The 15,980-nt window shown below is 43.3% G+C and overlaps 1 protein-coding gene across 1 annotated transcript in view; it reads right to left on the bottom strand.

Annotated features, from left to right (window-relative positions):
- Positions 1-12,422, bottom strand: part of SEC14L5 (SEC14 like lipid binding 5) — a 63,093-nt gene extending 50,671 nt beyond the window's left edge. Inside the window, exon 1 of the mRNA XM_026704134.2 lies at positions 12,190-12,422. The gene's annotated coding sequence lies outside the window, so the exon portion shown is untranslated. The remainder of the gene's footprint in view (positions 1-12,189) is intronic.
- Positions 12,423-15,980: the final 3,558 nt, after the last annotated feature.

Here is a 15,980-nt window from a genome sequence, read left to right as displayed (position 1 = left end):
TCTGTTCCCCTGTGCAGGGGAACCAAAGAAGACCCAGCCAATCATCTGGGACTCAATGGAAGGCAGAGAATAGATTGGGCAGGGCCAGTCAGAGGCAGTATTTGCCAGTTCTCCAAACAACTCAAAATTTCCGCTACCGGTTCTCCAGAACGGGTCAGAACTGGCTGAATACTACCTCTGATCAGATCCTTTGCTATCTTTGAATTGATTTTACTGATATAATCCGACGTACAATTTCAGTTCTGTAACTCTTTGGAAAGAAGAACAGGGAGGAGAAATTGTTCAGTGGCACTTTACATTCCCACACTGGCATGTTCTAACAATATTCGGAAGTTGTGGGAGCTTCGTCACTTGAGACTTTCAAGAAGAGATTGGACTGCAATTTGTCAGAACTGGTGTAGGGTCTCCTGCTTGGGCGGGAGGGGGGGTTGGACTAGATGACCTACAAGGTCCCTTCCAACTCTGTTCATCTGTAATCGATAATCTAACCGAGAGAGAGGAAACCAAATGGATTTTTGGATTATCTTGGCCTGCTGCCTTAAAACGTGGTTCACGGTTCGCAGAGATTGCCTTTGCTTTCTGAAGGCAACCTTAGCCGTAGCAGAAATAAGGTGCAGGAGGAAAGAGAAGATTGTCAGCCGACACATTTCAAATTATCGTTGTTAAAGGCAAGTCTAAAATCGGTGGCTTTTAACTCCAAACAGGTGGACTTCAATTCCCAGGATTCCCTAGCCCAGCAAGATTGAAAAACATTGCTTTACATGGTGCACGAACAAGCGAGTGTATTAATGCACACTGTTTAATTGCTTTGGCAGAGAATACTTTATTGTCATTGCACCTCGTACAACGAAATCAAACACCATCTTCAGGGCACATCATGACCTTGAAAATAAACACAAACACACATCCTTCACATGCCACACACTGAATCTAAAACCCCCGACACCGCACCAACACTGCACTATACAAAAGAGCTCCTGCCCTGGGATAGAAGCTGTTTTTCACCCTATTTGTCCTTGTTTTTATTATTATCTTGTACTGTCTGCCAGATGGTAATAGTTCAAAGAAAGGGTGCCCAGAATGAGATGGATCTTTGAGAATGTTTTGAACTTTCTTAAGGCAGCGGGAGCTATAAAGCTCTTCCAAAGAGGGGAATAATAACCGAATAATAACAGAATAATGGTATTGGAAGGGACCTTGGAGGTCTTCTAGTCCAACCCCCTGCTTCGGCAGAAAACCCTACTTCAGAGAAATGGTTATCCAATCCCTTCTTAAAAACTTCCAGTGTTGCAGCGTTCATAACTTCTGGAGGCAAGTTGTTCCATTGATTAATTGTTCTAATTGTGAGGAAGTTTCTCCTTAGTTCTAGGTTGCTTCTGCCCTTGATTAGTGTCCATCCATTGTTTCATGTCCTGCCATCTGGTGCTTTGGAAAATAGGCTGACCCTCGCTCTTCTTTAAATAGCTAATATATTGTTATATTCTGTAATATAATAATAGAGGGAATAGCTAAGCCAATCAGAAACCCGTCATCAGTCCTGTTGCACCAACATTTGGATGCTAGTACCCCGATCTCCTAACACGGCTTCCAACAAGCTTACTTCAAGCCTGACAAACAACAATAATTAACCGGACTGCTTTGACATACATTGCACAAAAGAACACTTTTCTTTTCTTTTCTCTTTGTTTTCTTTTTTCTTTTGCAAAAGAGCACAGAATTCATTTGAGGCTGTCTCAAACTACTTCCCGTAAATAGCAGCTCTAGCTATTTAAAGCAAGCAGGTTTATGAAAATCTTGAAGCTGGATTGAATGTATCTTTCACCCTTCTTGCAAGACTTATCATTTAATTGCAGAGTAATTTTCTGCTTCTACCTACCAATAATGTCAGGCATAAATACATTTTACTTCTCAGCATTAACCCATTCCTATGAAACCTAGTTTTTTCTGGTTCACGCAAGAAGACAGTATCTTTGAAATGGCCTGGATAGTACCAAAACACAGGGATTTTTTAAAAAAATCAGTAAGGTCTGCTTTTGGAAAGCTGCTACCCACCCATGTACTTTAGAAATACCAAATTTGATGGAAGGACACTTTGATCCCTATAAGGATTAAAGGCTGATAAAATTAGCAGAGATGGCTAAATGCATTGTTTCAATTAAAGAAAAAAAAACACAATTACTTTTGTTTCTACTCGGAAACAACTGCTGGACTTTATGCTTGAGGTGGAAAAAAAAATGAAAATTTGATTTTCGGGAGTTTACCGATTCAATAGATTTCTTGTTATAGAAATGGCTAGTTTGTATTATCATATAAAAGTTAAAAAAAAAGTTGAGGTTTGATTATCTTATTCTACTGCACCAAAGGGAGTTGGAAATCAACACTTTTTCTTTCTCTTTTCCCTTTGCCCTTCCCTTTTCCCTCCCCTACTTTCCCATTTTGTATTTTATGTTGTAAACTAATAAAAAAGAAAGAAATACCAAGCTTGGCTGGATTAATAATAAAAGAGAAAATCTCCTTTGAATCTCCTTTGAGAAGGTCAACCTATTTTCCAAAGCACCCCAAAGCCAGACAAGGAATAATGGATGGAAACTGATCAAGGAGAGATTCAACCTAGAAATAAGGAGGAATTTTTCTGACAGTGAGAACAATCAACCCATGGAACAGCTTTGCCTTCAGAAGTTGTGGGAGCTTCTAAACTGACTGACTTAGATAAGATTTTGACAGGTACTGAGGAAAAGGTGATTAAAAAATTGTATGAATATTTATTAGAAATTAAACTAGAAGAAGAAGAAGTTAAAGAAACTATGATTGCTTGTGGGAAGAATTTTGGATTTGGGATTGATCTAGAGAAATGGCAAAAATTGTGGTCTCAAAATTATAAAATGACAATGTCAACAGCATATGAAGAAAATTTGTATAAGATGTTTTACAGGTGGCATTTTCCCCCCGACAAGAATAGCAAGAATGTTCAAGAACAAATCTGAAAAATGTTGGAAATGTCATCAGATACCTGGCTCATATTACCATATGTGGTAGACTTGTGCGGATGCCAAAAAATATTGGACTGAAATCTACACGTGGTTGGAAAAAATGACAAAAAAGCATATAGACTTGAAACCAGAGATATTTTTATTGGGAATCTTACGTGAAATATATAGTAAAGAATTGAAATACCTGATTGTAAATGTATTAACAGCGGCTAGGATTGTATTTGCCAAAAACTGTAAAAATGAGAAAATACCATTGCAGGAGGAAATCATTAAGAAAATATTGGAATGTGCTGAAATGAGTAGACTGACATTTGAAATCAGAGAACAAGATGATGAACAATTTTATAAAATTTGGGATCTACTGTATCAATGGTTAGACAATAAAACATGGTAATGAGATATGTAGATTCATGGTAATGAGATATGTAGATTCTTAGATAATAAATATATAAAGATGTATTTTTTTTCTTATTATATGTACAAAATGATTGTAGGATAGATTTGAGATGATAATATGAACTGTCATAAAACAAATTAAGTAAAACATGGATTATTTCGTAAAACATGAATGAATAAAAGTATAGTCAAATGATTGACTAACAATGATATTAATGTATTTAATTTGATTGAAAATATGAGAATATATACAATGTAGTTGTAATTGAAGACTACGAAATGGACGCATAAAACAATTTGTAAACCAACCGACACACTGTATATATATGGAAGATGGCTTGATGTTTTGTTTGTCTATGTTTGTCTTAAAAACCAAGATATATTTTTTTTTAAAGAAGTTGTGGGAGCTTCATCACTGGAGGCTTTCAAGAAGACGCTGACAGCCATCTGTCAGAAATGTTGTAGGATCTCCTGCTTGGGCAGAGGTTGGACTAGATGACCTACAAGGTACCTTCCAATTCTGTTAATCTGAATCAAGGTCCTTCCTAGGGTTCAGAAAAAAAACATCTTGGCTAGTAGACAGACATGGTTTATTATTGCTTCCTTCCTTTCACCCTGGTCTTTCCAGACTAGCTGATAGATCAGAAATGTTGTGTGGAGGCCTCTCAACCAAGATTTAAGCAGATCCAACCTGCTTAGCTTCAAGCCATCTTGTTCTGAAGGTCATCTTTTGAGAGAGAGGGGGGAGGGAGGGAGGGAGAGGGAGAGACAGGGAGACACAGAGAGAGAGGGGGACTGATTTTGGGAGACTGATGCACAAGTAACTGGGAGGAAGAATCATGGAACTTTGATTTTGTTTATGACACAGCATGGCTGTCCTATGCACAAAGGTGAAAATATTTGACTTTACCTATCAGGCAAGAGTGGATGGGGAAGAGGATGGAACCTGCTGAGATGGCCAAATTGACTGCTTTGATGAGAGACAGGACATTGTCAAAGGTTAATGAGGACTAGAAACCTCTTCCTGATTTTTTTTTGTGGGAGACAGAAAAAACAACAACGAAGTTATGATATACGGTTTTGATGGTTCAACTACTGGATTATAGAAAATATAAATAAACAATGCTGTAACCATGGAGGTTAATTTATATTCGTACTTTTAACTGCTGTGAAGGAAATTAGGAAATCACTTCATATTTTTTTCCTTTTCTTTGATTTCTGACTTTTTATCTTTGCTCTTTTCTTTCTTTCTTTCTTTCTTTCTTTCTTTCTTTCTTTCTTTCTTTCTTTTTTTCTTTCTTTCTCTCTCTCTCTCTCTCTCTCTCTCTCTCTCTCTCTCTTTCTTTATTTTTCAATTCCAAATATTAGTACTCATTAGTTTCTATTCTATTTTCAAAATTCTAGCAAAGTTTAGAAGAGAGAGAGAAAGGCGAAGGGAAGGAGGGAGGGAGGAAAGAGAGCAGGGCAGGGTAAGAGAGAGAAAAGGCAGGAGGGAGGGAGAGAGAGAAAGAGAGAGAGAGAGAGAGAGGAAAGATAGGAAGAGGAGGGAGGGAGAAAGGGAGGAAAGAGAGGGGGAGGAAGGAGGGAGGAACAGAGTGTGGGCGGGAGATGGAGAGACAGAGAGAGAAGGGGGATGAAAAGGAAGAGAGGGGGAAAGAGGGAAAGAGGGAGGGAAAGAGAGGAAAGAGAGAGGGAAGAAGGGACAGAGAGAGTGAGGGAGATGGAGAGACAGAGAAGAAAGAGAGAGAAGGGGAGGGAAAGGGAGGAGGAAGAGAGGGCAAGGAGGACGGAGGGAGAGGAAAGATAGAGGGGGAAGGAGGGAAGGACAGAGAGAGGGAGGGAGACGGAGAGACAGAGGAGAGAGAGAGAGGGAGGGAGGGAAAGGGAGAGGGTGGAAAGAGAGGGGGAAGGAGGGAGAGAGAGAGAGAGAGAGAGATGGATTGCCTCAGCTTCCAGTCAGTTTCATATGGGCTGTTTGAATGTGATCGAAGTGTTACACCTACACCCTGAAAGAGGGTGTTAAGAACATGTGAGAACAAGACAAAAGTGGTGGGTGGGTGAGTGAGAATTTCACAAGCAGCTAGATACCAACGTGCAGGATGACAAGATTCAGAATACAAATACAGACAAGAAGGAACTCAAGACACAAATTATACGGCGTGTTGCAGGCTTTCCCTCAAGCTTCGCTGCAAAACCACAACCTCTCTGGGCTGCCCTGAATCTCCAAGAACGCATACAAATGAAAAGGGGGAGGGGCATGAAGATCGGTAGAATTTAAACTCACGGTTTCTGGACGAAGACACAACCTGGCTTCACACCACATTAAATCATACCGTTTCGACATGTTTCTAAGTGACAGAGGCGAAATTCATTTCTATTCCGGCAACCCGATCAGACAAGATGCCTGATGCATTGGATCCCACTTCACAAGGAGGAAAAATACGAATAGAAGATGCTACCAAAAATATGGCACTGTTTGGGCTTAGAAAGAAGGATTCAACAGCAGCAAGAATCGGGGGAGGGAAATCTATTGCCGAAAGAGGCCCAGGAAAGTATCCTGTTATATAATTAGCAGCTCCAAGTAAAGCACAGGGTTGAGTGTAAGACTGATACAGAGCCAACTTCATAACCATATTTAATTTTGAGAAATGCTTGCTCATCAATCGATCGTGGCCTTCCACATCCGGAGACCACTGGCAAAGCAAAACAGGATTAGCGTCATCTTGCTGCATTCAGCGCAACGGAAACATCCGTTGAGAAAAGAAACCAAAGGCCTCTAACCTGGCCAGGGCTAGGCTACTTGCAAGGAAGCATCAGAATTGCTGTCGGAGAAGAACAGGCTGAGCTGGAAGGCGGGGTTAAACATGCTATCAGTTTGGAATCGTTGCGTTTCCCCAACAAGAAACCTAAGTCCAACCCTTGTGAATTCCTGTGATTCTTATCGAGCACCAATTTTGACTTTGAGAAGTGCTTGGTCATCAATCGATCGTGCCCGTCTACACCCAGAGACGTAGCTGTGATTGTTAGTTGACTAGCTTCTTGTATTAGAGATAGCAATAATAAACTTTTCCATGCTCTGAACTCAGAAAATGCTCTTAGTTATTTGCCCATGACAACGGCATCCTGAAATAGTTCACACGGTATTTCTGAAGTGGTGCTTCCTTTGATTTCCAGGCTCACAGTTTCTATCTCACTACGCTGACCTTCACCTCTAAAGGTTTAGAAAGCGGGAGAATTTAAAGAGAGTTTCTTCACCTCTTTTTTGAGAAGTGTTGTGGTTAGCCGGCAGCAAGTGCGGATGGCTGAGGAGAGCGAGGACTCAGATGAGGGGCCAGGGTCCACTCCACCATTAGGGAGTAGACTGCTCCCTTCAGAGATTGTGGGAGCTGGCAGCAGTGATGAAGAGGTTCCCAAGGAGCCTGTGCCAAGTGCGTGCGAGCGCAGGATTGCTCGCAGGAAAGAGCAGCTGCAGCAGCACAGGCGACTCGGGAGTAAGGCTGCAAGGTAATGGCCCCTCCCTTAAGAGATAAAAGCCAGCTGTGAATCAGATGTTCTATGCAGGAAGCAAAAACATTTTGAAACTCCAGCCTCGTGGATATTGCAGTATCTTAAGTTGGTATTTGAAGACTCTTGTGTTGTAAAATATTTCTTATCTGTTATTCTTGGCAGCCTCGCACAGTTTTGGCGATGCTCGTGCTTATCAAAGTTAATTAGTTTGCAGCAGCTTTTTAACCGGGGATTGGTAAGAATTATTAAAAAGTTTCTGTTCCCTTTGGTTCGTCTTTGTTTTATTAGAAAAAGGTTTGGGTCAGAACAAGAAGGTAATTTTCCATATTGGTACCTTTTAGATAGCGAAGTACCAAGAGTCCTGCTGGATCAGGCCGTGAATTCATCCCATTATTGATTTCTGGCAATATTAACAGCAAATTCCAGCTACAACAACTTTCACATACATCAGTGATGACCAGGGTGTTATAATAAAATGTCTTGCAGGAGCTTCTTTGATAGAATCCTCTATTAAAAATCCAGATGCAGACCCACCACACCAGAGGTAGGATTCAGCTGGTTTTGACCGGTTCTAGAGAACCAGGAGCGGAAATGTTGAGTTATTCGAAGAACCGGCCAATCCCACCTCTGACTGGCCCCGCCAACCCCATCTCTTCTCTGCCTCCCATCGAGTCCCAGCTGATCGGCTGGGTCTTCTTTGGTTTCTCTGCACAGAAGAACAGAGCTGGAAAGCAGGTTAGTGGGGTGGGAAGGGAAGGGGGATTTTGCAGTAACCTTCCCCTGCCACACCCACCATGCCACACCATGCCCACCAAGCTATGCCCACAGAACCAATAGTAAAAAAAATTGAATCCCACCACTGCACCACATATAAAAAAAGAGGCATAGCTTATTGTTTTTCAAACCTATCTTCCGTTGAATTTTATTATTATTATTGTTTTAAAGAAGGGAATTGGGACATGGTAATTGTGTTCATTACCACTGAGTGTGTTGCCAATACCTTGCCACTAAGTGTGTTGGGAAAAATCAGTGTAGAATGTCTCTCATTAATGAAGGTGAATATACATGTCCCAAGATAATGTTGCAGGATCATTAAGGGTTCTGGCACGAATTTGAAAGCTCGGAAGACAAAATTGTAGCTGGCTGAGGAATTCTGGGAGTTGAAGTCCACAAGCCTTAAAGTTTGGCCAAGTTTGGAGACCCCTGCTCTGGTCCCAGTGACTGACCCAGTTTGGATTTTTTTTCTCATTATCCATCAGTACCAATAATGATCTGAGCACACCTATCTGTAGAGTGTTTAATTCTGGGAATCATGTTTTAAGAAGATCCTTAATGAATCGCAGCAATGATGTCCTGAGAAAAGCGAACAAAATAAAGAGCATAGAAGGAAAATCTTATGAAGAACACTCGGAGGCACTGGATATATTTAGCCTGCAGAAGAGATGGATGGAGAGAGAGAGAGAAGTGACAGCTGCCTTCAGGTATCTGAAGGACTGTCATGTAGAAGATGAGACAAGAGAATTCGGGTTGTGTTCCAAAACAGAAGACATCATGAATTTGAATGACAAGGGAGGGCATTTTGGTTGGGTGTCACAGGGGAAAAGAAAATACACTCATGGTATGAGCTGTTCCACAATGGATTGTGGAAGCGATGGTGTAATCTCCTTCTCCGGAGGATCTGAAGAAAGATGGTGAGACCAGCCTTGGAATATCGTATCCAATTCTGGTCACCACAATAACAAACAAAGTTGTTAAGATTAGAGCAAGAAAGACAATTAGAGGGCTGCAGTGGGATTCAATTTTTTTTATTACTGGTTCTGTGGGCGTGGCATGGAGTGGCTTGGTGGGCGTGGCAGGGGAAGGATACTGCAAAATCCCCCTTCCCTCCCCACCCCACTAACCTGCTTTCCAGCTCCGTTCTCCTGTGCAGGGCAATCAAAGGCGACCCAGCCCATCAGCTGGGACTCAATGGGAGGCAGAGAATAAATGGGGTTGGCGGGGCCAGTCAGAGGTGGGATTGGCCGGTTCTCTGAGCTGCTCAAAATTTCCACTACCGGTTCTCCAGAACTGGTCAGAACCGGCTGAATCCCACCTCTGGAGGTCTGGAGGCTAAAACATACAAGGAAAAGTTAAGGGAACTAGATATGTCCAGTCGAACAAAGAGAAGGAATAACCGTGATATGATAGCAGTCTTCCCAATACTCGAGGAGCTGTCACAGAGAAGTGGGAGGGTCAATCTATTCTCCAAAGCACCTGAGGGCAGGAGCAGGAATAACAGGTAGATGATCAATAAGACAGAGCCAACCTAGAACTAAAGAAATATTTCCTGACCATGAACAAAAAAGAAATCAAGGGAATGGCTTGCATCTGATGTCTTGGGTACTCGATCCCTGCAGGTTTTCAAGAAGAGATTGGACAGATATTTTTCCGGGGTGGAATAAGGATTCCTGCCTTGGGCGGGGGGTTGGACTAGAAGACCTCCAGAGACCCTTCCATTCTTATGATTCTATAAACCTCTCACTCTCCCTACATCATCAGCCCTTCCTACACCCGGCATTATATGGGCCTCCAGAGAGACAGAGAGTGTGTGTGTGGGGGGGAGACTCCATTCTCCATTGAATGCTACTAAGAGAAGCATATCCGTTTTCTTTTTCCCAAAGTTAGAATCCCATCTGTCTGTTTGTGCAAAAAAAAAACCCCAACAAACCTAAGAGGAAATGAGGAGGCAATGAATGGGGAGGGGATTTACCACCCGCTTCAGAGCAAATTTGCAGTAACAGCAAACACTGTTTTACCAGGCCTCTGATGTAAAGATGGATTGAAGGAGTATTTTGAGTCGCTCGCTCTCTCTCTCTCTCTCTCTCTTTCTCTTTATCATTCTTTTTCTCTCTCATTCTCTCTCTCTCATTCTTTTTCTCATTCTCTCTCTCTCATTCTTTTTCTCATTCTCTCTCTCTCATTCTCCCTCTCTCATTCTCTCTCATTCTCTCTCTCATTCTTTCTCTCTCATTCACTTTCTTTCTCTCTCTCATTCTCTCTCTCTCTTATTCTCTCTCTCTTATTCTCTCTCTCTCATTCTCTCTCTTTCTCTCTCTCACTCTCTCTCATTCTTTCTCTCTCATTCTCTCTCTTTCTCTCTCTCATTCTCTCTCTCTCTCATTCTCTCTCATTCTCTCTCTCTTATTCTCTCTCATTCTCTTATTCTCTCTCTCTCTCATTCTCTCTCTCTTATTCTCTCTCTCTCTCATTCTCTCTCATTCTCTCTCTCATTCTCTCTAACTCATTCTCTCTCATTTTCTCTCTCTCTCTCTCATTCTCTCTCTCTCTCTCTTTTTTTTGCTACACTTTCATTTTGATGTGCACCGCAAGGTTTGCCAACTATGCTTCATCTAGTGATGGAATGCCATCCCTCCCCGAGTTTGCATCATGCATCAAATTATCAGTTCACCAAAGCGGGGTAGGTGAGTTATTCTAGAATAAGCAGGTCGGCGGAAAACTAGCCAAGATTAATGCATTATTTTTGGAAATCATACCAATGCATCTGCTCGTTTTCACCCCGACCTCCTTCAGCATCTTGTGGGAACAGTGCTGCACGCAGAGAGAGAGATATATAACGACACCCAGCTGTAGGACTAATTTTAGGCCCTGCTCCAAAAACCACCGACAGCCAGCAACTGCTCTCAATAAATATTTAACGGTTCAACCTTAAAATATTAAATATTAATTCTCCTCCAATGTCAAGCATTTAATTTAAATGATCTGCATTTAAATCATTCACGCTTCTCCTGCGGGCTGCTCCTTCCCCTATGGCCTGGGCTGCAATTTCCCATCCTCTTAGTCTGCACGCCCATGGATCATGGGCATTGTAGTCCAACCCATCAGCAGAATGGCAGGGAACGAAATAGCTGAGGTGTCGGGGGTGGGGAGGTTATTATCCATCTGACCACCTTCGAAGGTTAAGTCTGAAAAATACAGCTTTCTCTAGGAAAATGTGATGTGAAATGAAGATGTGAAAGGGTAGAAGGAAACGTCTCTAAAATGTCTCAGCCCCCCTTATGCCCCCCTTTAAGAGAAACACTTTACTTCTGGTTCAATGCACAGAAGTCTCTTTCGTTACTAGAGCAAGGTGCGTTTTTCCTAGGCTGCTGCTTGGACCTATCAGGTGAATCTCCAGCCCACCTGGAGGCATCGCTTCCCATGCTCCAAAAGTCCAATCCTGCTTACCAGCTCAAGATCAGATCTACTAGATCTGACCAGCTCTACTAGATCAGCCATGGAGACTGGCGTGGCCACCCCTGCTTTGATGGGTAATCTACACGCACAGAAACCTGCTTGTGGAAATATTCACACATGGAAATGTAATCTACCAACAGTTACAGAAATATATAATAAAAGAGGAAGGGGGAATGAGGGCATACAAAGGCACATATAGAGACATACATATGTAGATAGATAGATGGATGGCTGAATGGATTGATAGAGACAGATGATAGATGATATAAAGACAGATGATAGATATAGTTGATAGATAATAGAACATACAGTAGATAGATAAAGAGAGATACATATGATAGATGATAGACAATTATATAGATGAATGAGAGATGATAGACAGGCAGGCAGGCAGATAGATGGATAGACACAGAGATGATAGATATGAAAGAAACAGACAGACAGACAGACAGACAGATAGGTAGTAGGTAGATGGATAGCTAGACAGACACAGACAGACTGATATAGATGATAGATAGATGATAGACAGGCAGAGAAACAGATGGATGATAAATAGAAATAGATGATAGATAATAGCTAATGGTAGATAGACATAGATTTGTAGAGATGATATATAGATAATGAGACAGAGAAAGAGAGAGAGAGAGAGAGAGAGAGAGAAAGAGAGAGAGAGAGAGATGATGGATATAGATGATAGACAGACAGAGAGGCAGGCAAACAGAAGGATGGCTACAAATGACAGAGATTGCCATATATACATATATGCAGGATATATAGAAATACATGCAGGCGTGTTTGCACACATCCATGATCCACACAACCCAAACCGCATCCTTCCTCGCTCTTTACAACTAGACCGGCTTCTTCTGCGGGGAGAGGGGGGGCGGGGGCAACCTATCCGGACCGGACGCCCTTGTTGCATCCCACCCCTGACACACACACACACACACACACACACACACACACACACACACACACACACACACACCACCCCCTGTCCGCGAGCGAAGGAGATCCGGACCGGACCGGAGATCCCTTCCTTTCCCCGCCTGCCGTCACCCACCGGTCACTCGGCGGACACAGCCGGCCCGGCATCCTCCTCCGCGGCGTCTCGCTCTTCGGCGGGTGCAGCAGCAGCAGCAGCAGCAGCAGCAGCAGCAGCGGGGCCGGAGCTGGCTCGGCCGCGCGGCGACGGCTCCCTGGGCGGCAGGCAGCGGGGCAGAAGCCGCGGCGAGGCGAGCCGTGAAGTGGGGAGGGCCAACCCCGCCCTCGGCCGGCCGCGCTTCGCCCAATCAGACGCCGCAGCAGTCCGCACCCCCCCGCGATCCTTTCCCCCCACCCCCACCGCGTCCAGCCGCGGTACCTTCCTGGCCACGCCCCCTCACCGCTGCGGCGGAGGTGGGGTCTCAGGCCCCGCCCCCCTCCCTGCCGGACCACGCCCCTCCTCCCCGCGGAAGGTAGACAGGTGCGCTCCGCATCCCCTTAAGCCGCGACACGTCGGTCTCTTGGCCTGACGGCTGGTGACCTTGGAGGTCGCTGAACAGAGGGGGGGTTGAGGGGGTTGAGGAGGATTTAGGAAGGGAGACCACCAGGTGATGTCAGGCCAGGTATGTGTGTTTGGGGGAGAGAGAGGATGGGGATAAACATCCGGGAAGGAGGGTTTCCTGCCTGAGCAAGGAGGGTCTCAGATCTCAGATTAACCGAGTTGGAAGGGACCTCGTAGGTCATCTAGTCCAACCCCCCCACCCAAGCAGGAGACCCTACACCATTTCTGACAAATGGCAGTCTAATCTCTTCTTGGAAGCCTCCAGTGATGAAGGCTGGACTAGAAGACCACCAAGGTCCCTTCCAACTCCGTCGTTCTGTTAAGTTCTGTTGACCTGTGGCCGAGCACTCAGCTCTTAAATGATCGCTGAATTAACCCAATCCAATTAATGGTTTAATTAATCAAAATGATTTTGACACCAGTTTTGGTCACCCCGCTACAAAAAAAAAAAAAGATGTGGAGACTTTGGAAAAAGTTCAGAGAAGAGCAACTGAGAGGATCGAAGGCCTGGAGATTTAAACCGTACGAAGAACGGCTGCAGGATTTGGGTTTGGATTTAGTCTAAAGCAAAGAAGAATTGGGGTGACATGATAGTAGTATTCCAGGATTTGAGGGGCTGCCACAAAGAAGAGGGGATTTAAATTATTCTCTAAAGCACGTGAAGGCAGGACAAGAAACAACGGATGGAAACTGATCAAAGAGACAAGCAACCAGGAATTAAACAGAAACTTCCTAACAGGGCGGACAGTCAACCAGTGGAACAGCTGGCCTCCAGAAGATGTATGGGTTTCATCACTGGAGGTTTTTAAGAAGAAACTGGACAGCCATTTGCCTAAAATGGTATAGGTTCTCCTGCTTGACAGGGCTGGACAGGGGCTGGGCTGTATCTAACAAAATGAAATACAGTGTAGAGAAAAGTAAAGTCCTACACTTAGGCAAGAAAAACCAAAAGGACACATGTAGACTGGGATGAAATCAGGCTCAATAGCAGTAACTGGAAGAGGGATCTTAGTGGACAGTCAGTTAAATATGAGCCAGCCATTGGCAGCAGCAGCCAAAAAAGTCAATGCAATCCTAAGATGCATTAACAGAGGGATACAATCAAGAGCAAGGGAGATACTAGTACCACTCTATAAAGCCTTAGTAAGACCACACCTAGAGTACTGCATCCAGTTTTGGTCACCACATTATAAAAAAGATGTTGAGACTCTAGGAAGAGTGCAGAGAAGAACAACCAGGATGGTGAGGGGACTGGAGGCTAAAACATATGAAGAACAGTTGCAGGAACTGGGCCTGGCTAATCTAGGGAAGAGAAGGACCAGGGGAGACATGATAGCAGTCTTCCAATACTTGAGGGGCAGCCACAGAGAGGAGGAAGGGGACAAGCTATTTTCCAAGGCACTTGAAGGTCAGACAAGGAATAATGGATGGAATCTGAACAAGGAGAGATTTAACCTGGAAATAAGGAGAAATTTTCTGACAGTGAGAACAATCAGTCAATGGAACAGAAGTTGCCTTCAGAAGTTGTGGGAGCTTCATCCCTGGAGACCTTCAAGAAGAGATTGGACTGCCATTTGTCAGAAATGGTGTAGGGTCTCCCGCTTGGGTGGGGGGTTGGACTAGATGACCTATAAGGTCCCTTCCAACTCAGTTTATCTGTTATCTGTTACCTCCAAAATCCCTTCCGGCTCTATTCTATTCTAAAAATGCAGGAAGCAAAGAGGACCTTGTATATTACAGGTAGTCCTCACTTCACAGCAGTTTGTTTAGTAGCCATTCAAACTTACAATGGCACTGAAAGGATTTTTCACAGTTACAACCTCTGCAGCATCCCTGGTGATCAAAACTCAGATGCTTGGCAACTGGTTCATATTTACGACCATTGCTATGACCCAAAAGTCGTGTCATCCCCTTTTGCGACCTTGGGACAAGCAAAGTCCAATGGGGAAGCTACGTTCACTTCATACCCGGGTGACTAACTTAACAAGGGCAGTGATTCACTTAACAATGGAGGCAAGAAACGTCATCAAATGGAGGCAAAACCCACTTAACCCGCATCTCACTTAAGAACAGAAATTTTGCTCTCGGTGAGTGAGGACCACGCACACTTCTGCATCTGGATGCAGAGATGATAACAGCATTTTGTGTGCGATGTAAGGAAATGTATTTATGATGGTAAGCAGAAGCCGGCATAATGCACTTTTAAAAGTTAAGATGGAGTTAACAAAATTCAGGTAAAGCTATGATGATCTTGAATGCTTTTCTGTAATTAGAGAGGCAATAAATTTGACAAATAGCATCCAGCCAGGCCTAAAACTTGGCCAAATGCCCAGTAAGACTGGCAGATCCTTTCTCATATGATCCTCATATCTAGGTGGCCCGAACATGTATATTTAAAAAATATGTGTGTGATTATATTAATTACTAGCTCGATACCTGTGCTTCGCTACGAAACTGTGATCGGGCTTAGTTTTTGTGGAGGAAAATAAGTGGGGAGGAATCTGCCTCTGTTTATCAGCATCCATCGGTATTCATCTGGCTTCCATCCCGTCAGTGTGTTAGAGAGTTGAGAGCTGTTTGGAAACTGAAAGAATATTTGTTGTGTGAGCAAGAAGGACACAGTAAGGAGCCTGGGCGAGGCTTAGCTCAACTGTTCTGGTACTAAAGCTGCTTGGTGCTATGAAACTACAACTGAAAATGAAACTCTTCTCCTCTGCTTGTGTTTGCATTTGGAATAGATTTCTTTTTTTCCATTTCCAAAGAGCCCTCAGCTCTCTCACACACTGACGCTAGCCAGATGAATATCAATGGATGCTGGTAAGCAGAGACAGAATTTTTTTCTCCTTATTTTCCTCCCCCAAAACTAAGCCCAACCACATAGTTTCATTCATGTATGTATGTATGTATGTATGTATGTATGTATGTATGGCATTCAGCTTTGTTTGGGTATTTTCCCACGTCATTGTAGTTGTGCTTTTAAAGTTGTAGCAACGTTTCAGCAGAATCTCATCTGCCATCATCAGGCTTCTGTATATGGCAGATGGCAGATGAGATTCTGCTGAAACGCCGCTACAACTTTAAAAGCACAACTACAATGACGTGGGAAAATACCCGAACAAAGCTGAATGCCATACAGGTAAGTACCCGCGAAAACTTAAGAAAATATATATATTCATAATGACGACAATGATGCTTGTATGTTAACACCGTGGAAACCTAGAGAGCACACTGCTCAACATAGAAAGGAAATGTATGATATAAAACAATAAAAAAAGATTTAAAACAAAAAGAGAAATTGCCAAAGAGTG

The sequence above is a fragment of the Pseudonaja textilis genome, chromosome 14, assembly GCF_049901715.1.
Source record: "Pseudonaja textilis isolate UNSWEBS1 chromosome 14, rPseTex1.2, whole genome shotgun sequence".
Lineage (NCBI taxonomy): Eukaryota > Metazoa > Chordata > Lepidosauria > Squamata > Elapidae > Pseudonaja > Pseudonaja textilis.
This window is presented reverse-complemented; position numbering and strand designations above follow the sequence as displayed.